The sequence below is a fragment of the Pristiophorus japonicus genome, chromosome 1 (assembly GCF_044704955.1).
Source record: "Pristiophorus japonicus isolate sPriJap1 chromosome 1, sPriJap1.hap1, whole genome shotgun sequence".
Lineage (NCBI taxonomy): Eukaryota > Metazoa > Chordata > Chondrichthyes > Pristiophoridae > Pristiophorus > Pristiophorus japonicus.
In genome coordinates this window covers 479,264,218-479,287,594 of record NC_091977.1, presented here as the reverse complement: position 1 = coordinate 479,287,594, position 23,377 = coordinate 479,264,218, and positions in this window count along the sequence as shown.

The following is a 23,377-nucleotide window of genomic DNA, read 5'->3' as shown; positions in this document are numbered from 1 at the left end:
GTTCCCGGGTAGACGTTAAATCAGGCGTTGTGGCCAAAAGTTCTGCCTGGTGCGCCAGCTCAGTGATGCACGACGATTTACATAGAAACATAGAAAATAGGTGCAGGAGTAGGCCATTTGGCCCTTCGAGCCTGCACCGCCAGTCAATAAGATCATGGCTGATCATTCACCTTAGTACCCCTTTCCTGTTTTCTCTCCAGCCCCCTTGATCCCTTTAGCCGTAAGGGCCATATTCAACTCCCTCTTGAATATATCTAATGAACTGGCATCAACAACTCTCTGCGGTAGAGAATTCCACAGGTTCACAATTCTCTGAGTGAAGAGGTTTCTCCTCATCTCGGTCCTAAATGGCTTACCCCTTATCCTTAGACTGTGACCCCTGGTTCTGGACTTCCCCAACATTGGAAACATTCTTCCTGCATCTAACCTGTCCAGGCCCGTCAGAATTTTATATGTTTCTATGAGATCCCCTCTCATTCTTCTAAACTCCAGTGAATACAGGCCCAGTCGATCCAGTCTCTCCTCATGTGTCAGTCCTGCCATCCCAGGAATCAGTCTGGTGAACCTTCGCTGCACTCCCTCAATAGCAAGAACGTCCTTCCTCAGATTAGGAGACCAAAACTGAACACAGTATTCCAGGTGAGGCCTCACCAAGGCCCTGTACAGCTGCAGTAAGACCTCCCTGCCCCTATACTCAAATCCCCTAGCTATGAAGGCCAACATGCCATTTGCCTTCTTCACCGTCTGCTGCACCTGCATGCCAACCTTCAATGACTGATGTACCATGACATCCAGGTCTCGTTGCACCTCCCCTTTTCCTAATCTGCCGCCATTCAGATAATATTCTGCCTTTGTGTTTTTGCCATCAAAGTGGATAACCTCACATTTATCCACATTATACTGCATCTGCCACGTGTTCTTTGATAAATTCCCTGCAGTAACCGGTTATTCCCAGGAAAGACCTTACCCTAGACACATCCTTGGGAACGGATAGCTCCTGGACTGCCTTTCTCAGCTCCATCTATAGCTCTCTCTCCTGCTCTCCTAATGGTCAATCCTAGAAACTGCACCTGCTCTTGGCCGACTTGAGCTTTCTTTGGATTCACCTTAAAACCTGTTTCTTTTAACAAATGCAACAATTCACTCAATAATGGCCTGTGGTCCTCTGCACTTTTGGAGAATAACAACAGGTCGTCCACATATTGAACAAACCGATTCGACTGACTATAACCTTTTAGTGCCTTGGCCATACTCTGGTGAAAGATTGAGGGACTGTTGTGGAACCCTTGTGGAAGAGATGTCCACGTGTACTGCTGACCCTTAAAGGTAAAGGCAAATTTATACTGGTCCTCCGTCTCAGGGGAATGGGCCAAAACCCGTTTGAAATATCCAGCACGGTAAAAGTTGCTGGGGCCGCAGGAATATTCCCTATCAAATCTGCTTCCACAGCTATCGTGGGTGCACAGGCTGGAATATTTTTATTCAGGACTCGGTAATCTACCGTGGCCCTCCATGAGTTATCTGGCTTCTTTACTGGCCATAGGGGTGAATTTACGCGTGTGGCTATAGTTCTTAACACATCTTGCTCCACCAGGGAATTTATAGCAATTTCCAAATTTTTTTCTGTTTCCCGGGGAAAATTATACTGTTTCTGGGGCTGTGTCATCGGGTCCCCGTCTATCTTCACCTCTACCCCAGTTACTCTCCCGCAATCATGCTTGTGCATTGCAAATGCATCTATATTCTCCCATACGTGCCCTTGATACCTGACCGGAACATTATCAACTAATCTTTCTAAATCATAACTCCCTTTTGGCTTCATCGTGCAGGTGCTGCCTTTATCTGTACTGTCCCTGGGAATCACTACAATCTCCCCTATCCTATCCGCATCAACTGCCCCCCATAGACAATTGTTCTTCATATCCACTATGGCCTGATGTGCTAACATGTAGTCGGCCCCGAGAACTCCCGAACCGGGCTGTTCCCAATTCATTAAAATGCATTCCCACTTTGTTGTGCTAGGTACTAAGGAACCAAGACTCTAGTGAGAAGGAGAACTGAAGGAAACACTTATTAGACGGAAAATTATGTTAGGGAAATTGATGGGATTGAAGACCGATAAATCCCCGGGGCCTGATAGTCTGCATCACAGAGTACTTAAGGAAGTGGCCCTAGAAATAGTGGATGCATTGGTGATCATTTTCCAACAGTCTATCGACTCTGGATCAGTTCCTATGGACTGGAGGGTAGCTAATGTAACACCCCTTTTTAAGAAAGGAGGGAGAGAGAAAACGGGGAATTATAGAACGGTTAGCCTGACATCAGTAGTTGGAATCAATTATTAAAGATGAAATAGCAGCGCATTTGGAAAGCAGTGACAGGATTGGTCCAAGTCAGCATGGATTTATGAAAGGGAAATCATGCTTGACAAATCTTCATGAATTTTTTGAGGATGTAACTGGTAGAGTGGATAAGGGAGAACCAGTGGATGTGGTGCATTTGGACTTTCAAAAGGCTTTTGACAAGGTCCCACGGAAGAGTTTGGTGTGCAAAATTAAAGCACATGGTATTGGGGGTAATGTACTGACGTGGACAGAGAACTGGTTGGCAGACAGGAAGCAGAGAGTCGGAATAAACGGGTCCTTTTCAGAATGGCAGGCAGTGACTAGTGGAGTGCCGCAGGACTCAGTGCTGGGACCCCAGCTCTTTACAATATACATTAACGATTTAGATGAAGGAATTGAGTGTAATATCTCCAAGTTTGCAGATGACACTAAGCTGGGTGGCGGTGTGGACTGTGAGGAGGATGCTAAGAGGCTGCAGGGTGACTTGGACAGGTTAGGTGAGTGGGCAAACGCATGGCAGATGCAGTATAATGTGGATAAATGTGAAGTTATCCACTTTGGTGGCAAAAACATGAAGGCAGAATATTATCTGAATGGCGGCAGATTAGGAAAAGGGGAGGTGCAACGAGACCTGGGTGTCATGGTACATCAGTCATTGAAAGTTGGCATGCAGGTACAGCAGGCGGTGAAGAAGGAAAATGCTATGTTGGTCTTCATAACTAGAGGTTTTGAGTATAGGAGCAGGGAGGTCTTACTGCAGTTGTACAGGGCCTTGGTGAGGCCTCACCTGGAATATTGTGTTCAGTTTTGGTCTCCTAATCTGAGGAAGGACATTCTTGCTATTGAGGGAGTGCAGCAAAGGTTCACCAGACTGATTCCCGGGATGGCAGGACTGACATATGAGGAGAGACTGGATCGACTGGGCCTTTATTCACTGGAGTTTAGAAGGATGAGAGGGGATCTCATAGAAACATATAAAATTCTGACGGGACTGGACAGGTTAGATGCAGGAAGAATGTTCCCAATGTTGGGGAAGTCCAGAACCAGAGGACACAGTCTAAGGATAAGGAGTAAGCCATTTAGGACTGAGATGAGGAGAAACCTCTTCACTCAGAGAGTTGTTAGCCTGTGGAATTCCCTACTGCAGAGAGTTGTTGATGCCAGTTCATTGGATATATTCAAGAGGGAGTTAGATATGGCCCTTATGGCTAAAGGGATCAAGGGGTATAGAGAAAAAGCAGGAAAGGGGTACTGAGGGAATGATCAGCCATGATCTTATTGAATAGTGGTGCAAGCTCGAAGGGCCGAATGGCCTACTCCTCCACCTATTTTCTATGTTTCTACATTTTGTGCCTCGCTATCCAAAAATGCATGCCTTGTGGGATCCTTTGTTGTCCTGGGTTTTCGCAGACTTGTCGTCTCCATAGGGAACTGGTTTTTCCCCTCCATGGGCTTCTCTGCTTGATTTTATCAAAACCCTTTGTCTCGATGTTAACCGGGTCTTGCTCCTGACCACAGATATTGCATTAATCAGATATGAATCACCACCTGCCCCAAGCTGGCGCTCTTTTTTCCCTCAACAGGCCCACAGGTTTTCTTTTTTAAACCATTTTCGTATGTGGACTCTTGCTGTGCCTTGATCATGAAATGTGTAACTCTTACAGGCGGTAGTTGAGATATTGGATGGGTTAAAAATTGATAAAGAGGCGGTACGAGAAAGGCTGGCTGTACTTAAAATAGATAAGTCACCAGGATGGGATGCATCCTAGGATGCTAAGGGAAGTCGAGATGGGAGTTGCAGAGATACTGGCCATAATCTTACAATACTCCTTAGCTATGGGGGCGGTGTTGTCAGGGGACTGGAGAATTGCAAATGTTACACCCTTGTTCAAAAAAGGGTGTAAGGGTAAACCCAGCAACTGCAGTTTAACCTCAGTGATAGGGAAGCTTTTAGAAATAATAATCCGGGACAAAATTAACAATCACTTGAACAAGTGTGGATTGATTAACGATAGCCAGCTCGGATTTATTAAAGGCAAATTGTATTTAACGAACGATTGAATTTTTTAATGAGGTAACAGAGAAGGTTGATGACGACAATGCAGTTGATGTAGTGTATATAGGCTTCCAAAAGGCGTTTGATAAAGTGCCACATAATAGGCTTGCCAGCAAAGCTGAAGCCCATGGAATAAAAGGGATAGTCGCACCATGGACTAAAATTGGCTAAGTGACAGGAAACAGAGAGTAGTGGTAAACGGTTGGTTATTGGACTGGAGGAAGGTATACAGTGGTATTCACCAGGGGTCAGTACTAGGAACACTGCTTTCCTTGATATATATTAATGACTTGGACAGGTGTACAGGGTACACTTTCAAAATTTGCAGATGACACAAAACTTGGAAGTATAGTGAACTGTGAGGAGGATCGTGATAGACTTCAAGAGGACAGACAGGCTGGTGAAATGGGCAGACATGTGGCAGATGAAATTTAACTAGAAAAGTGTGAAGTGATACATTTTGGTAGGAAGAACGAGGAGAAGAAGTAGGAAAACTAAAGAGTACACTTCTAAAGTGGATGCATGAATAGAGAAACCCAGTGGTATATGTACACTAATTGTTCAAGGTGGTAGGGCAGGTTGAGAAAGATGTTAAAAAAACTTACAGTATCCCGGGCTTCAAAAATAGAGGCATAGAGTAGAAAAGCAAAGAAGTTATGATAAATCTTTATAAAACACTCGTTTGGCCTCAGCTGGAGTATTGTGTCCAATTCTAGGCACCGCACTTTAGGAAGGGTGCAGAAAAGATTTACAAGAATGGTTCCAGGGATGAGAGACTTCAGTTACGTGGATAGACTGGAGAAGCTGGGGTTGTGCTCCTCGAAGCAGAGAAAGTTGAGAAGATTTGATAGAGGTGTTCAAAATCATGAGGGGTCTAGACAGAGTAGATAGAGAAACTGTTCCCATTGGCAAAAAGGTCGAGAACCAGAGGACACAGGTTTAAAGTGATTGGCAGAAGAACCAAAGTCGATGTAAGAAAAACCTTTTTACTCAGCGAATGGTTAAGATCTGGAATGCTCTGCATAAAAGGATATTGGCGGCAGTTTCAATCATGGCTTTTAAAAGGGAATTGGATAAGCACCTGAAGGAAAAAAAATTGCTGAGCTGCGGGGAAAGGGTGGTGGAGTGAGACTAGCTGAGTTGCTCTTGCAGAAAGCTGGCACGGGCATGACGAGACGAATGACCTCTTTCTGTGCTACAACCATTCTATGATTCCACATTTCTACATTACATTTGGTGCCTTCACCTCAGTCATTAATATAAATTGTAAATAACTGAGGCCCAAGCACTGATCTTTGACATCCCACTAGTTACAGCCTGCCAGCCTGAAAATGACCTGTTTATCCCTACTCTGTTTTCTGTCCGCTTACCAATCCTATATCCATGCTCATATATTACCCCAATCCCATGAGCCCTTATCTTGCCCTTAACTTGCATAGCAACCTTCTATGTGGCACCTTATTGAAATGTCTTTTGGAAATCCAAATATACTACATCCATTGGTTCCTCTTTATCTACCCTGCTAGTTATATCCTCAAAAACTCTAATAAATTTGTTAAACATGATTTCCCTTTCATAAAACCACCTTGATGCAGCCTAATCATATGATGATTTTCTAAACAGAGTGACTGCTGCCAACGATTGGAAGCTGCACAGAAGCGTACTGTGCATTAATCTGGAACCAGAAGCATGACGTTTCTGGTTTTTTAACACGAGCCCGGCATTTTTTCAAGAAGCCCGTTCCCTCCCACTATTTTTCTCACGAAGCCCGCTCCCTCCTAACAATTTTTCAAGGAGCCCACTCCCTCCTGGTATTTTTCCCCATAGCTCACTCCTTCCCCGACATTTGTCCCCAGAGCCTGCTCCCTCCCGGCATTCTCAATTTTTTTCTAACGAGCCTGCTCCTGTAACAAACAGGAAGCACGCAGGCGCAGAATGCTTCTACGCAGCTTCCAGTTCGTTGGCAGCAGTCCAAGTGCCCTGTTACCACTTCCTTAATAATGGATACCATCATTTTTCCCGACAATTGATAGCAGGCTAACTGGCCTGTATTTCTTTGTTTTCTCTCTCCTTCCTTTCTTGTATAGCAGGATTATATTTGCTACCTTCCAATCCACTGAGACCGTTCTCGAATCTAGGTATATTTGCAAGATCACAACTAATGGATCCATTCTCTCTGCAGCCACCTCTTTTGAAACCCTAGGATGTAGGCCATCAGGTCCAGGGGATTTGTCAGCTTTTAGTCCCATTTGTTTCTCAATTACTTTTTCTCTACTGATCTTAATTACTTTAAGATACTCACTCTCTTTAGCCCCTTGGTTCTCAACTATTTTTGGTATGATTTTTGTGCCTTCTACTGTGAGGTCATATAAAATTAAAGTCTCTGCCATTTTCTTATTTCCTATTATAATTTCTCCTGTCTCAGCCTCTAAGGGATGAACAATTACTTTTGCTACTCTTATAGAGAGAGTGACAAGAAGGTAGGAGGATTTAGGAAAGAGTAAAATTAAAAGCAGCAAGAGAAATGTCAAGGCTCTAGAGCAGATCAGAGTTTTCGGTAAAAATAAGCACAGTGGGTCAGGAAGGGACAGAGAGAGTAACAAAGGTAATAGGGCATCACTGACTAAGGTGACATCAGGAAAAAATAGAAAAAATCAAACGCTGAAGGCACTATATCAGAATGCGCAAAGCATTCGTAACAAAATAGATGAATTAATAGCGCAGATAGAAATTAATAGGTTTGATTTAATAGTCATTACGGAGACGTGGTTGCAAGATGACTACAGTTGGGAACTAAATATTTTAGGATACTTAACTTTTACAAGGGATGGGCAAAATGGAAAAGGAGGAGGGGTAGCCCTGATAATAAAGGATGGGATAAAGACAGTCGAGAGAAAGGATCTTAGCTAGGAAAATCAAGAAGTAGAATCAATTTGGGTGGAGCTAAGAAACAGCAAGGGGCAGAAAACATTGGTGGGAGTGGTTTATGGGCCCCCCAAACAGTAGTGGTAATGTAGGACACAGTATAAATGAACATAGAGGTGCATGTAACAAAGGTAGTACAATAATCATGGGGGACTTTAATCTACATATAGGGGACGAAATTCAGTAACCGCCAGAAAGCTAGCGCATTTATGATTTTTTAAGTATTTTTACCGCCATCTCGGAAGAGGTCGACTCTTGATTGATATTCAGGCCCTTGGCAATTTTTTTTGAGCGGACCAGATGGGGGCAGAAGTGCGGCGGTAAGTGCTGGTGAGAGACGGAAATGTGGGCGGGACAGAGTCTCCACCGCTGTCAGCGGCGGAGTGGTGGTGATGTCATTTCGCATCTGCGTCACCACGTCTCTCCCCTCATTTAAAGGGGAGAGAAAGAGTGATTGTTTAGCTTAGGCCACTGGGCCACCAGGGAAGGTTTCGGCCGGGCCAGCGGCCTGGCACCCAAGAGACCCTTGTTGCCCTGACGCCCTATTGCGGCCCGGCCAAAACTGGGGCGATAATTGTCCGGATGATCGGGAAGTCGGCTGGCAAAAAAAAACATGACGCAACAGTGCGCCCTCCCCTTGAAGGGCCAACGTGCTGCTCACACACGGAAAGTAAGGTGCACCGACAGAAAAAGCTGTTGGGGGCACCACGTGGCGGCTCGTATATTTTTGGACCTAAATTTCACAGGGGTGCCATGGAAGTGCAGGAGATCAGCGGTGCGCGCTTTGATGATGCGCTTCGCACGGTCAGCAACAGTGTGGTGGAATTGGGGACTGCCAGAAAATTCCCCGAGGTGAAATTCAATCATAGCAGCCGCTCGACTCCATCACATGGCCGCTGCAAAATGGCGTTAACGGGCCTTATCTAGACCCTGAATTTCGGTCCCATAGACTGGGTAAACCAAATTTGCAGTAATTTTGTGGAGGATGAATTCATGGAATGTATACAAGATGGTTTTCTACATCAGTATGTTGAGGAACGCCCCTATTTAAAAAAGGAGGCAGACAAAAAGCAGGAAACTATAGCCCAGTTAGCCTAACGTCTGTGGTTGGAGTTCATTATTAAAGAAGCAGTAGCAGGACATTTGAAAAAGCATAATTCGGTCAGGCAGAGTCAGCATGGATTTATGAAGGGGCCGTCATGTTTGAGAACAGGCTACTTTAGATCTAATATTGTGCAATGAAAAAGGGTTCATTAATAACTTTGCAGCAAAGGGGCCCTTAGGGAAATGACCATAATATAATATGATAGAATTTTACATTAACTTTGAAAGTGATTTAGTTAAATCTGCAACTAGGGTCTTAAATCTAAACAAAGGAAACCACATAGGTATGAGGGGAGAATTTGCTAAGGTAGATTGGGAAAATATATTATGATGGTAAACTAACATTTAAAGAATTCATGCATAATTTACAGCAAACATACATTCCTTTAAGGCACATAAACCCCACAGGAAAAGTGGTCCAACCGTGGCTAACAAGAGAAGTTAAAGATAGTATTAGATCAAAGTAAGAGTCTTAAAATGTTGCCAAAAAGAGCAGTAAGCCTGAGAATTGGGAGGATTTTAGAATTCAGCAAAGGAGGACCAAGAAATTGATAAAAAAAAAGGAGAAAATAGAACGAGAGTAAGCTAGCAAGAGACAAAAAAAAACAGACTGTAAAAGCTTCTATAGGAGTGCAAAAAGGAAAAGATTAGCAAAAGTAAATGTGGGTCCCCTACAGGCTGAGACAAGAGAAATTATAATGGGCCATAAGGAAATGGCTGAGAAATTAAACAAATACTTTGGGCTAGAATTTCCAAAAAATCTGCCAGCGCTGGATTGCCACTCAAAATACCGCTAAGATTTAAAAATTATCACTGGCACAAAATTACACAAAAAAAGGAAAAATTTCTGCCCGTCAAAAAAAATGGACCTTACACCCTGATTCTTGGCGGAAAATGGACACTTGGGCCAATTGGACAGATCTTAAACAAAATAGGTGGTAATTACTAAAATTTAGACCGAGGCTGAGGATTGGACCCTGAAGGGGGGGAAACACAAAAAATATTTTTTTCAAAAGACATACAATAAAAAATCAGCAAACATTCTCCGGACCCTTTTCACCTTAATCACTGTAAAAGAATTTTAAAAGAATTATTAAAACGCATTAACTTACCTTTTTTTGCAGGGCTACTTACCTACTGCCCAGCTCCCACTGGTTCTTGTGGGCATTTTTTTTTACTTACCTACAGGTCACCACTGAGTCAAAAATCAGGCGATGGCGGTCTATGGACGGTGCACGCTGGCGGTTCGCTCCCCAGTGGCATATCAAAACCACCGGTGGAACTCTTTATGCAAATTTTCGCCAACCTGGTTTTCGCCTAAACTGACCAATACTGCCGAGAAACCAGGCAGAGATGCAGTGCAAATTCTAGCTCTTTGTGTCTGTCTTCACAGAAGAAGACATGAAAAACCTCCCAGAAATAGTGGAGTGCCAAGCGTCTAGCGAGAATGAGGAACTGAAAGAAATTACTATTAGTAAAAAAATAGTACTGGAGAAATTAATGGGAATGAAAGCCAATAAATCCCCTGGAACTGATGGCCTACATCCTAGGGTTTTGAAAGAGGTGGCTATAGAGCTAGTGGATATATTGGTTGTCATCTTCTAAACTTGCATAGGTTCTAGAATAGTTCCCACAGATTGGAAGGTAGCAAATGTAATCCCGCTATTTAAGAAAGGAGGGAGAGAGAAAACTAGGAACTACAGACCAGTTAGCCTGACATCTAAATGCTAGAATCTATTATTAAGGACGTGGTAACAGGACACTTAGAAAATAATAATAGGATTGAGCAGAGTCAACACAGATTTATGAAGAGGAAATCATGTTTGACAAATGCGTTAGATTTTTTAACCAACTCTCTCACCGACCTTACTGCCCAATTTGTCCTGGGAGGGCTAACCTTGAAAATCTCCCTGTCCAACTCATCCCTCCAAGCAATGACCATCTGTATACTGGCAGTAGATCAGCCATCACGGATCCTCTAAAATCTCCTTGCAGAACGTCCATTCACTTGGAAACAAGGCTCTTGCCATCCATGACCTTATCGTGGATGACTGTATCGACATCATGGCACGAACAGAAACTTGGCTGAGGGATAATAACCTTTAATCAAAATCTCCCCTCCCGGCTATACCTTCCACCACTTGCCCCACCCAGACCGCCATGATGGTAGTATAGCTCTCATCACCAAATCATACCTTGGCCTGTCCCCTTAGTCCTCCGGCACTTCCTCATCTTTTGAACATCTCGCCTTATTCCACTCCTCTCACCTCTCATTCAAAATCTTGTTCTCTACCGCCCATCCAAGTATGATAAAAATGTTATCACGGATATATCCTCACTGCTTTCCTCCCTCAGCCTATGCACCGAGCAACTTCTCATCTTCAGTGACTTAAACCTCCAGCTCAGTTCTTCATGCTCTCTCCTCTAAGTTCACTATCCTCCTGTCCTCCCTTAATCTCTCCCTCCATGTAAATTCCTCAACCCATATTCATGGACACCCCCTTGACCTTGCAATCTCTCATGGCCTTGCTATTTTAACTGTGTCAATTAAAGATAAAACCATCTCTGACCATTTCCTTGTATAGCTCTCGACCCACATCCCCCTTCCCCAAACCAAACCTACTTCTTTCTACATCCGCCCCTGGAAAAAACTCTCTCCAAACTCTCTTACAACTGCACTTATCAACTCAAAACTGTCCAACCGTTGGCCCTCTTTTAACAATGACATTTCTGCAGCCACCGATCTGCTCAATCTCACCATCACCACCACCTATTAAAAAGATTACTCTCTCCCACGCTGGCCGTTCCCCCTGGTACAGCCCTCACCTTCGCACCCTGAAGTCAAAAGGGCGCAGGCTTGTTCGGATGTGGCGGACAACTGGTTTAACCATTCACCACCAGATCTGGCTCAAACACACAAAACATTATAGGGCCCTACTCTTGTCTAAAAAAAACTGCTCACTATTCCAGGATCACTCAAAGATTGAGACCATCCAATCAGCTGCCTCTGCGAGTTCCCTTCCTTCACCTAGCCCACCGGGCCAAACATCCTCTGAGGTTCCCACTGCCCTAGCTCTAAACTCACTTCTTTCTCTAGTTTCTACTTGATCTCCTCTTTTGATCTCTCCAAGCTCATCCTGTCCATAAGACTCACTTCCTGCTCCCTTGACCCTATTCTCACTAAATTGCTGACCACACAACTTCACTTTCTGGCTCCCATATTAGCCGACATTGTTAATGGTTCTCTCTCATCAGATACTGTTCCCCTCTCCTTCAAATCTGCTGTCAACACCCTTGACCCCACTTCACTTGTTAGCTTACCCCATCTCCAACCTCCTTTTTCTGTCCAAAGAACTTGAACATCCGTGTCCATCTTTAACTGAATTCAATGTTTGAATCCCTTCAATCTGGTTTTCGCCCCTGCCACAGTACTGAAACTGCTCTCATCAAAGTCACAAATTACATACTTTGTGACTGTGACAAAGGTAAACTATTCCTCCTCGTCCTTCTGGACCTGTCTGCAGCATTTGACACAGATGACCACTCCATCCTCCTCCGACATCTCTCCACCATCGTCCGGCTGGGTGGGACTGCACTCGCCTGGTTCCATTCCTATCTATCTAATCGTAGCCAGAAAATCTCCTGCAATGACTTCTCTTCCCACTCCCGCATCGTTACCTCTGGTGTCCCCCAAGGATCTATCCTTGGCCCCCTCATATTTGTCATCTATATGCTGTCCCTTGGCGATATCATCTGAAATCACGGAGTCAGCTTCCACATGTACGTGAACGACAACCAGCTATACCTCTCCACCACTTTTCTCGACCATTGCTTGGTATCTGTTGTGTCCTTAGATGCTCTAACAATGACGCCACGAGGCAGTGTGTTGTACTTGAACTGTAGTGACCTTAGTCCTTTATTAGTTAACTCCAGGGTGAGGATCACACCTGGTGGCCGATCTTTTATATTAGGCCAGGCACACCTGTACAGGTAACCTACAAGTCTCCCACTGCTGTGCCTTCTGGTGGCACACCTTGATATGGTACCAACATTGGCCATGTAAGATACATGACATCACTCACCCCCCCTGAACCCTCAGTGAAAATCGCCTCTGCATTACTTATGCTCTGGGCTTAGAGCCCCATGTGGATTCTGTCTGGTAGACCTCTAACGGGCCGATTCAACCTTGGGTGGGTAGTTGGTGCAGTAGTGTGCTGGTGGTTGCTGTTTGTATGTGTGTGTGCGTTCCTGACCACTCCATTCTCCCCCCTTCCCACATTGGTGTGGCGGGGACTCCTGGCATTCATAGAAACATAAAAATTAGGTGCAGGAGCAGGCCATTCGACCCCTTGAGCCTGCACCGCCATTCAATAAGATCATGGCTGAACATTCAACCTCAGTACCACTTTCCTGCTTTCTCTCCATACCCCTTGATCCCTTTGGCCGTCAGGGCCATGTCTAACTCCCTTTTGAATATATCAACAACTCTCTGCAGCAGAGAATTCCACAGGTTAACCACTCTCTGAGTGAAGAAGTTTCTCCTCATCTCAGTCCTAAATGGCTTACCCCTTATTCTTAGACTGTGACCCCTGGTTCTGGAGCTCCCCAGCATCGGGAACATTCTTCCTGCTTCTAGCCTGTCCAATCCCATCAGAATTTTATATGTTTCTATGAGATCCCCTCTCATTCTTCTAAACTCCAATGGATACAAGCCCAGTTGATCCAGTCTCTCCTCGTATATCAGTCCTGCCATCCCAGGAATCAATCTGGTAAACCTTCGCTGTACTCCCTCAATAGCAAGAACGTCCTTCCTCAGATTAGAAGACCAAAACTGAACACAATATTCCAGGTGTGGCCTCACCAAGGCTCTGCACAACTGCAATAAGACCTTCCTGCTCCTATACTCAAATCCTCGAGCGATGAAGGCCAACATGCCATTTGCCTTCTTCACCGCCTGCTGTACCTGCATGCCAAACTTCAATGACTGATGTACCAGGACACCCAGGTCCCATTGCACCTTCCCTTTTCCTAATCTGTCACCATTCAGATAATATTCTGTTTTCCTATTTTTGCCACCAAAGTGGATAACCTCACATTTATCCACATTATATTGCATCTGCCATGTATTTGCCCATCCACCTAACCTGTCCAAGTCACCCTGCAGCCTCTTAGCATCCTCCTCGCAGCTCACACCACCACCCAGCTTAGTGTCATCTGCAAACTTGGAGATATTACATTCAATTCCTTCATCTAAATCATTGATGTATATTGTAAATAGCTGGGGTCCAAGCACTGAACCCTGCGGCACCCCACTGGTCAGTGCCTGCCATTCTGAAAAGGACCCATTTATTCCGACTCTCTGCTTCCCATCTGCCAACCAGTTCTCTATCCATGTCAATACATTACCCCCAATACCATGTGCTTTAATTTTGCACACTAATCTCTTGTGTGGGACCTTGTCAAAAGCCTTTTGAAAGTCCAAATACATTACATCCACTGGTTCTCCCTTGTTCACTCTACTAGTTACATTCTCAAAAAATTCTAGAAGATTTGTCAAGCATGATTTCCCTTTCATAAATCCATGCTGAATTGGACTGATCCTGTCACTGCTTTCCAAATGCATCTTTTATCTTTAATCTATTTCATCTTTAATACTTGATTCCAACATTTTCCCCACCACCGATGTCAGGCTAACTGGTCTATTATTCCCTGTTTTCTCTCTCCCTCCTTTTTAAAAAAGTGGTGTTACATTAGCTATCCTCCAGTCCATAGGAACTGATCCAGAGTCAATAGAATGTTGGAAAATGATCACCAATGCATCCACTATTTTTAGGGCCACTTCCTAAAGTACTTTGGAATGCAGCCTATCAAGCCCTGGGGATTTTTCGGTCTTCAATCCCATCAATTTCCCTAACACAATTTCCTGACTAATAAGGATTTCCTTCAGTTCCTCCTTTTCGCTAGACCCTCGGACTCCTAGTATTTCCGGAAGGTTATTTGTGTCTTCCTTAGTGAAGACAGATCCAAAGTATTTGTTCAATTGGTCTGCCATTTCTTTGTTCCCCATTATAAATTCACCTGATTCTGACTGCAAAGGACCTACATTGGTCTTCACTAATCTTTTTCTCTTCATATATCTATAGAAGCTTTTGCAGTCAGTTTTTATGTTCCCTGCAAGCTTCCTCTCATACTCTATTTCCCCCCTCCTAATTAGACCCTTTGTCCTCCTCTGCTGAATTCTAAATTTCTCCCAGTCCTCAGGTTTGCTGATTTTTCTGGACAATTTATATGCCTCTTCCTTGGATTTAACACTATCCCTAATTTCCCTTTTTAGCCACAGTTGAGCAACTTCCCCGTTTTATTTTTACTCAAGACAGGGATGTACAATTGTTGAAGTTCATCCATGTAATCTATAAATGTCTGCCATTACCTATCCACTGTCAACTCTTTAACTATAATTTGCCAGTCTATCCTAGCCAATTCACGCTTCATACCATCGACGTTACCTTTCCTTAGTCTCTGAATTAACACTGTCACTCTCCAATTTAATAAAGAATTCTACCATATTATGGTCACTCTTCACTGGGGGGCCTTGCACAACAAGATTGCTAATTAGTCCTCTCTTATTACACAACACCCAGTCTAGGATGGCCAGCTCTCTAGTTGGTTCCTCAAAATATTGGTCTCGAAAGCCATCCCTAATACACTCCAGGAAATCCTCCTCCACCACACTGCTATCAGCTTGGTTAGCCCAATCAATATGTAGATTAAAGTCGCCCATGATAACTGCTGTACCTTTATGTGCACACAAGTTCAGGTAAGTGGGTTTTGCATGTTTTTTTTTTAAGTGTTTCCATGCTGCGACATGAGCGTTAGGTGCCTTGTCGATGCGGTGACCAGTGTGTAGGGACAAGCTAGTTCTGGAGCTGCTGTGTGGTGTCCCTGCAGTTCTGTGGGGGTTCAGTGCCCGGTACTGGCAGTGGGAAGCCGGTTCGCTCGTGTAGCCTGCTCTCGGGGCTGTTGCCGTGGTTCCTAGCGTCAGGCAGGTTCGATGTGAACCCCCCCCCCCACATCCTTTCTTTACACCCTGGGTCCCAGCTGCTCCCTGAGGAACTGTCGTCTAGCAGTGCACAGGGAACCGCTGACTCGCTGGCCTGAGCGTCGCTTGGTTTGAGATCCTGACTGGTTCTTGTTTTCTCTGTGGAGACAGTGATGGGTGACCCTACATCTCGGGGTATGGCCTTAGTGCAGTCTGCTCCTTCAGGCTCGTGGCAGTTGGTGCCATCGATTGCCCGAGAGATGGAGCCGACCCAGGGCATGGTATCACCACCAGTGCCTTTGCCCTGCTGTGGTCGCTTGCTTCGCAGCTTGTGTGTATTGGCTGCTTGTGGCCACACTTCATGGTGCATGACTCTGGTCCCCGGGACGCAGGCTACTGCATTGGGTAGCTTGCTGGACCTGTGTGCACCCGATGGGTGTCTGTCCCCTGCATTGGCTGCGTGTGGTGGGAATCCTACATCGCACAGCTTTTCCTTACTTATGATTGACACTCTAGGGGTCCGATCATGATCGCGTGACTTTTCCTCACTGGTTGCATATGCACAGTTCAAATCATCAATTACACATTGTACATAATCGCGCAACTTTTCCTCGCTGGTTGCATGTATACAATTCCGATTATCGGTTAGACATTTTACATGGTCAGTTACACACTTTACATAATCTGTAACACCTTTAGTCTCTAACTTACAATTCTTGTTACATTGTTTATTTGTGTGGAACTGTCCCTTTAATTGGAGTGGGTTGCCGGCCTCCTTTAAGAGAGCCTTGCTTGCTTTACCCCAATCCGCTTCTCTGTTTGGTGCTACGTGTTGCTCCATCAGCGCTGCACTTTGTGGTCTGGCCGCGGCCATCTTTGTCTTTAGCGCATTGCCTCATGGTGCGGGCACCATCTTTGCTTCATCCATGATGTCGACTGCGGCGATCCTCTTCTCCCCGGGTTCTGCCTTCACAGTTGGGAAGTCACTGCTGGATCCGATTTTCTCCCTCCTGAGCCTGCCACTGGAGCCTGGAAGGTGCGTTCGGGTCGTCCCAGCTGGATCATCTCCATGCAGTCATGCTGGGTGGTCTGTGTCTCGGATGCCGTGCTAGTCAGTTCATTGGTGTTGGGTCCACCCTCAGGTGAGAGCTTGCTTTGCCTCTGAGCGCAGAGAGCTTCGATCGCTGTAGGGGTGAAATCTTCCCACTTCCAATGGATCTTCTCCATCCACCTTCTGCCAAGCAGCATTGGTCCATCACCTGCAACAATCCACAGAGGTAACTTGTGCACCGTGCCATCATGGAGTACCTTTACATTCACACTACCAACAACTGGGATGATTTCATTGATTTAGCTGCGCAGCTTTGCCTGAACCGGGGCCAACTCTGGTCGTTCGACCAGATTGTCCCATAGCCTCTCAAAGGCTCCTTGATTCATTACTGACTGGCTCGCCCCCGTGTACTCTTCCATGAATACTGGACTTCCCTCTATCCCGACTTCCATCTTCCGCGGGGAGCACTCGGTGCAGGTAAACATGCGTTGTACCTCCCCATGGGACTGGGCTGCCTCTCTGCCTATCATTTCATAATCCACGCTGGATTCATGGCCATCTGTGGACTTCTCATCGACACAGTGAGTCCTATTTCTCTTACACATTCGCTGGGGGTGGCTCTTTATGCCGCAGCCTTTGCAAACATAGTCTTTAAAACGGCACTGGTGAGCCCTGTGATTCCCTCCGCATCTCCGGCATGGTGCTACTCGATTAGCCCCTCTCAGCGGACTCTGAGTTAAGGGAATCAGGGGCCTGTTCTCTCTTCCCTGAGAGGGTTCGCGCTCTGCAGTCCAGCTCCTGAACAGCAATACTCTGTGCACAGTACCTGCCGGGTTTGAGTCCTGAGGGTGAGACATCTGCCTAGAGCCGCAGGTCGAGGTCATAAATGATGACCTTCTGCAGTGTGACTGTGGTATCTGCCGACAGTAGCTTGTGAAGAAGGCCCTCATGGCCAATTCCAATGACGAAAGGTGTGTGCTGAACTCGCACGGTGCCGCCAGCCTCCTGAGCTCTGCGGCGTACTTCGCGACTTCCTGGCCTTCGGCCCGTCGGTGGGTATAGAACCGGTGCCTGGCTGTGAGGATGCTCTCCTTGGGCTTGTGTTGCTCATGGATCAGGATTACAAGCTCCTGGTACGACTTGGTCGTTGTCTTTGGTGCCAGCAAGTTCCTGATAAGGCCATAGACGTTGGGCCCACAACTGGTTAGCAGGATAGCAGGGCGCTTATCAGCCAGTGCGGCCAGATCATCTCCTGCCAGGTCGTTTGCTGTGAAAAAGTGTTCTAGCCTTTTCACAAAGGCGTCCAAATCATCACCTTCGGCAAACTGCTGCAACGTACCAAGGGTAGCCATTTCCGCGTGATAGTTCGTAATCTCGTCGCCAGTTGTTGTGTCCATAGATGCTCTAATAATGACTCCACGAGGCAGTATGTTGTACTTGAACTGTAGTGACCTTAGTCCTTTATTAGTTAACTCCAGAGTGAGGATCACACCTGGCGGCCTGCCTTTTATACTAGGCCAGCCACACCTGTACAGGTAACCTACAAGTCTCCCACTGCCCTCTAGTGGCACACCTTGATATGGTACCAACAGTGGCCATGTAAAATACATGACAGTATCTAAATTGTCAGATTGCTTGTCTGACATCTCGTACTGGATGAGCAAAATATTTCTCTAGTTAAATATTGGGAAGAGCGAAGCCCTTTGGTCCCCACCACAAACTGTGTTCCCTAACTACTGACTCCATCCCTCTTCCTAACATCAATCGGAGGGTGAACAAGACTGTTCGCAACCTAGGTGTCATATTTGACCCTGAAATGAGTTTCCGACCACATATCCATGGCATAACTAAAACCGCCTATTTCCACATCCGTAACATTGCCCGCCTCCGCCCCTGCCTCAGCTCTTCAGCTGAAATATTCATAAGAACATAAGGCTCGAGGGGCGTATGGCCTATTCCTGCTCCTATAACATAAGAAATAGGAGCAGGAATAGGCCATTTGCCCCCTCGAACCTACTCTGCCATTCAATAAGATTATGGCTGATCTGATCATGGGCTCAGCTCCACTTCCCTGCCCACTCCCCATAACCAGGGGACACAGTCTTAGGATAAGGCGTAGACCATTTAGGACTGAGATGAGGAGAAACTTCTTCACTCAGAGAGTTGTTAACCTGTGGAGTTCCCTGCCGCAGAGAGTTGTTGATGCCAGTTCATTGGATATATTCAAGAGGGAGTTAGATATGGCCCTTACGGCTAAGGGGATCAAGGGGTATGGAGAGAAAGCAGGAAAGGGGTACTGAGGGAATGATCAGCCATGATCTTATTGAATGGTGGTGCAGGCTCGAAGGGCCGAATGGCCTACTCCTGCACCTAGTTTCTATGTTTCTAACCCTTTACTCACTTATCGCTCAAAAATCTGTCTATCTCCACCTTAAATATATCCAATGACCCAGCCTCCACAGCTCTCTGGGGCAGAGAATTCCACAGATTTACAAACCCTGAGAAGAAATTCCTCCTCAGCTCAATGGGCGACCCCTTATTCTAAAACTATACCCCCTAGATTTGCCTATGCATGGAAACATCCTCTCTCCATCTACCTTATTGAGCCTCCTCATTATCTTATATGTCTCAATAAGATCACCTCTCATTCTTCTGAACTCCAATGAGTACAGGCCAAACCTGCTCAACCTTTCTTCATAAGTCAACCCCTTCTCTCAGGAATCACCTGAGTGAACCTTCTCTGAACTGCCTCCAATGCAAGTATATCCCTCCTTAAATAAGGAGACCAAACCTGTACCCAGTACTCACTTATCCTGTCTATATCCCCTTGAAGTCTCTTTGCATCCTCCTCACAACTTACATTCCCATCTAGCTTTGTGTCATCAGCAAACTTAGATATATTACATTTGGTTCCCTCATCCAAATTATTGATATAGATTTATTGGAAAAAAAAATTTAGGAGGAACATTGTCTCCCTCCAGTCTGAAAAACAGTCATTCACCACAACTCTGTTTTCTATCCCTTAGCCAATTTTGCATCCATGTTGCTACTGGGCTTCAATTTTTCTAATAAGTCTATTGTGTGGTACTTTATCAAATGCCTTTTGAAAGTTTATATACACAACATCAACTACACTGCCCTCATCCACCCTCTCGGTTGCCTCATCAAAAAACTCAATTAAGTTAGTTAAGCACGATTTGCCCTGAACAAATCCATGCTGGCTCTCCTTTTATTAGTCCATAAAGATGTGTACTATTATGAGATAGTTTCGGTCTTGATATCAATATGGTAATCAGTGATTGTTAATGATTTCTGTTACACTTATAATAAATGGTAAGACTGAGTACTGTGTGTAACGAGCAAGTGTGACCTTAGCTCCTATATCAAGATTCCAGAGTGCAGGTACCTCGTGGGTGGCCTGCTTATATACTGTGCTCCAAAGGGATGCTGGGATCCCTTGGGACTCCAACAGGTGGGCCCTCTGGTGGTCAGGTGTGATGCAGGTTACAAAGGGTTAAATACATAACATCACTCCCCGTGAAGTCAACAGTACACTTATTTACAAGGTGAGACGATCTGGGGCTTTGTGCTCCCTTGTCGATCGTCTGGGTACAAATGCTGGTGTGGGTGGGTTGGTCAGTTCTTCACTGGGTTGTTGGGCAACCAGCCTTGCCAGGCTGCTGGGGATGATGAGTTCGGTTTCGTGGTCAACTGTGATGTCAGTTGCCATGTGTGTGTGTGTGTTGGAAGGTCAAAGTTGGTGGTGTCCTCTTCCGGTTGTTCGTAGCTGTTGGTGAACCGCAATTTGATTTGGTCCAAATATTTTCTGTGCATTTGGCCATTGGTCAATTTGACCTGAAACACCCCAATCCCCTCTTTGGCTGTGACCGTGCCAGCGAGCCATTTGGGACCATGTCCCTAATTGAGCACAAACACAGGATCATTGATCTCAATATCGTGTGACAAATTTGCGTGGTCATGGTACACACTTTGTTGATGCCGCTTGCCCTCCACGTGATCATGGAGATCAGGGTGGACCAGAGAGAGCCTTGTTTTTAGCGCCCTTTTCATGAGCAGCTCAGCTGAGGGTACCCGGTGAGTGAGTGGGGTCTGGTGCGGTAGCTGAGCAGTACTCGGGACAACCGGGTCTGCAGGGAACCTTCCTACACACGTTTCAAGCTTGCTTGATGGTCTGAACTGCCCGTTCTGCCTGGCCGTTGGATGTGGGAATGAACGGGGCAGATGTGACATTTTTGATGTGGGTCATGAATTCCATGAATTCACCACTGGTGAAGCATGGCCCATTGTCGCTGACTAGGACATCAGGCAAGCCGTGCGTGGCAAACATGGCTCGTAGGCTTTCAATGGTGGCCGTGGATGTGCTTACAGACATTATTGCACATTCAATCCATTTTGAGTAAGCGTCCACAACAATTAAAAACATTTTGCCTAGGAATGGGCCCGCATAGTCTACATGGATCCTCGACCACGGTTTGAATGGCCATGACCACAAACCATGGTGCCTCTCTGGGTGCATTGCTCAACTGAGAGCAAGTGTTGCACTGGCGCACGCATGACTCTAAATCTCAGTCGATGCCAGGCCACCATAAGTGGGATCTGGCTATGGCTTCTATCATTACAATGCCTGGGTGGGTGTTGTGCAGTTTGCAAATAAATGTGTCTCTGCCTTTCTTGGGCAAGGCTATGCGATTGCCCCACAAAAGACAGTCCGCCTGCAGCTCGTCTTTGCGTCTGTGGAGCGTCTTAATCGCTTCCTGCATCTTCTTCACTGGGACATCGGACCAGCTCCCATGGAGGACACAGTTTTTTTTACCAAGGACAGTAAAGGATCCTGGCTGGTCCAGGTCCTGATCTGGCGGGCCATAACGGGGGACTTCTCGTTCTTGAATGTCTCCATGGCCATGAGCAAGTCCGCTGGCTGTGCCATTTCCACCCCGGTGGTGGGCAATGGTAGCCGACTGAGAGCATCTGCGCAGTTCTCTGTGCCCGGTCTGTGGCGGATTACATAGTTGTATGCCGACAGCGTGAGCGCCCATCTTTGGATGCGGGCAGAGGCATTACTGTTAATCCCTTTGCTCTCTGAGATGAGCGGCTTGTGGTCAGCTTGAAGCTCGAACTTGAAGCCAAATAAGTACTGGTGCATTATTTTTACCCCGTAAACGCATGCCAGAGCCTCTTTTTCAACCATGATGTAGGCCTTTTCGGCCTTGAACAAACTCCTGGATGCATACGCAACCGGTTGCAAACTCTCCAATTCATTAGCCTGTTGTAACACACACCTGACCCTGTATGACGACGCATCGCAAGCTAACACCAATCGTTTACACGGGTTATACAGGACAAGCAGTTTGTTAGAACACAATAAATTTCTGGTTTTCTTAAAGGCAGCCTCTTGTGAATTCCCCCATACCCAGTCGCCTCCCTTGTGCAGTAGCACATGTAGGGGTTCTAGCTGGGTGCTTAACCCAGGTAGGAAATGACCGAAATAGTTAAGGAGTCCCAGGAACGACCGCAGCTCCGTCACGTTCTGTGGTCGCGGCGCGTTCTTGATGGCCTCCGTCTTGGCGTCGGTGGGTCTGATGCCGTCTGCTGCGAGTCTCCTTCCTAAGAATTCAAGTCCTGTGCCAGGAAAACACACTTCGAGCGTTTCAACCTGAACCCCACGTGGTCCAACCGACTAAGAGCCTCCTCCAGAGGCTGCTATCTGAATCTACTCCCCTCCAGCAGATGTCTCAGTAAGCAAGTTCCTTATGAATATTCACTTTGACTTTATTTTTTCACCAATTTCAGTTTGTATCCTGTGGTTCTATTTTCTCCGCTTTCTTTGAATTAGTGCTCCATGGTGTCCCAACCTGTAACCAATATGTCATTCTGGAAGACTACTTTAGTAGGCTTTCCATGTTCCACTGCAAGATCGCTGTGGCCAATCGAATCCCGAACGGGCACTGGTTGTAGATAAACAGATCTTTGTGCGTGTTGATGCAGGTGAGGCCTTTTGAAGACTCCTCCAGCTCCTGCGTCATGTAGGCCGAGGTCAGGTCCAGCTTGGTGAACGTCTTCCCTCCAGCCAGAATCGCAAATAGGTCGTCTGCCTTGGGTAGCGGGTACTGGTCCTGCAGTGAAAAACGGTTAATCGTTACTTTATAGTCCCCGCAAATTCTAACCGTACCGTCCTCCTTAAGTACTGGGACAATTGAGCTGGCCCAATCGTTGAATTCCACCGGTGCGATGATGCCTTCTCACTGCAGCCTGTCCAGCTCAATTTCTACTTTTTCACGCATCATGTACAGTATCGCCTGAGTCTTGTGGTGGATGGTCACGTACCGGGAACCAAATGGATCTGCACTTGTGCCCCCGAGAAGCTTTCAATGCCTGGCTCGAATAATGATGGGAACTTGCTTAGAACATGGGTACATGTGGTGGCATCGGATGTCGTCCCAGTTCCAGCTGATTTTTCCCAGCCAGCTTCTGCCAAACAACGTGGGGCCATCCCCGGCACAATCCACAGCGGGAATTCATGTACTGCTCCGTCATAGGAGACTTTGACTTCAGCACTGCCAATTACAGGAATTAGTTCCTTGGTGTAAGTCTTAGTTTGGTGTGAATAGGGCTGAGCTTGGGCCTGCGTGCCTTCTTTCCCCACAGCCTGTCGAAGGCCTTTTTACTCATTATGGACTGACTTGCCCCCTGTCCAGTTCCATAGATACTGGAATGCCGTTCAGTTCAACTTTCAACATTATTGGTGGGCATTTCATCGATAACGTGTGTACCCCGTACACCTCTGCCTCCTCAGTATGAGTTTCTAATTCAGCCTGATCCACTGTAGATCGATCTTC